The sequence below is a fragment of the Myotis davidii genome, unplaced genomic scaffold (assembly GCF_000327345.1).
Source record: "Myotis davidii unplaced genomic scaffold, ASM32734v1 scaffold1293, whole genome shotgun sequence".
Taxonomy (NCBI): Eukaryota; Metazoa; Chordata; class Mammalia; order Chiroptera; family Vespertilionidae; genus Myotis; species Myotis davidii.
The window spans coordinates 101,014-102,743 of NW_006284337.1; positions in this window are offsets into that span (position 1 = coordinate 101,014).

The following is a 1,730-nucleotide window of genomic DNA, read 5'->3' on the forward strand; positions in this document are numbered from 1 at the left end:
TAATCTTTTGTAAAACAGGCAAGAGCATACAATGGAGTCAAGACAGTCTCCTCAATAAATGGTGTTGAGATAATTGGACAGCTACATGCAAAAAAGCAAACAAACTAACTAACAAAATAAACTTATGAAGAAACCATAGACAGAAAAATATCAGACATCTCATGTAGCAATATTTTCACTGATACAATGCCCACTGGAAGAGAAATAAAGGAAAAAAATAAATAAATGGGACTGCATCAAAATAAAAAGCTTCTGCACAATAAAAGAAAACAGCATCAAAATGTAAAGGGAGCACACTGTATAGGAGAATATATTTGCCAATCATATATCTGATAAGGGGTTAATATCCAAATTATATAAAGTACACATACAACTCAACAAATGGAAGAAAGACAATCCAACTAAAAAATGAGCAGAGGACCTAAAGAGATACTTGTCCAAAGAAGACATACAAAAGGCCAAGAGACATATGAAAAATGTTAAACATCACTAATCATCAGAGAAATGCAAATTAAAACGACAATGAAGTGCCACCTCACACCTGCCAGAATGGCTACCATCAATAAATCAACAAACAAGAAGTGCTGGTGAGGAAGTGGAGAAAAGGGAACCCTAGTACACTGCTGGTGGGAATGCGAACTATAGCAGCCACTATGGAAAACAGTATGGAGTTTCCTCAAAAAATAAAAAATGGAACTCCATTTGACCCATTGATCCTAATTCTAGGAATATAGCCTAAAAATCCAGAAACGCCAATCAGAAAGAATATATGCACCCCTAAGCTCATAGCAACATTATTTACAACTAGAGGTTCAGTGCATGAATTCACTGGGTGGGGTTCCTTGGGGAGGCCTGTGGGGATCGGGCCCCAGCTCACAGGCCCAGCCTCACATCCTTGCAGCCCCGCCTGACACCCTGCTGTGGCCTGGTGTGTCCCCTCACCTGCTCCACCATCCTGCCTGCAGGGCAATAGATCAGGGCAGGATCCCCCTGCTTTACTCCCTCAGAGCCTGGGAGCAAGGCGGGGGCCCTGCCCCCCAACTCTGCTGCTGGTCACCATCTGTGGGGCAATCGCCTGGGTGATCGGGCCACCACTTGCACCCACCTTGGACTGGTGCTGCCCACTCACCTGCTCCACAGTCCCGCAGTGGTCCCGGTCTTGTCAGGGCCCACTGGGACCAGCAGTGCCTCCACTGCCCCCGACTGCCAGTGCCGCATCGCAGATGCCCGCCATGTTCTACACCACCCCCTGGTGTCAGTGCACATCGTAGTGAGCAGTCAAACTCCGGTTGAACTCCCAGTCGAACAAATTTTATATTAAGCTTTTATTATATAGGACTAGAGGCTGAGTGCACAAAAATTTCTGCTCTCAGGGGGGAGGAGAGGGTCCCTCAGCCTGGCCTGTGCCCTCTCGCAGTCTGGGACCCCTCGGGAGATAACGACCTGCTGGCTTAGGCTTGCTCCTGGGTGGCAGAGGGCAGGCCCAATCCCTAGGTGCAGCCCCTGGTCGGGCTCAGAGCAGGGCCTATTAGGGAGTTGGTGCACTGCCCCCTGTCATGCACAGAGCAGGGCTGATTGGGAGGTTGCGATGCCACCCTCAGTCACGCTCAAAGTAGGGCTGATTGGGGGGTTGGGGCACCGCCCCTTTCACACTCAAGGCAGGGTCAATGGGGAGGTTGCGGCAAAACCCCCTGTCACACACAGAGTAGGGCCAATCAGGGGGTTGGGGC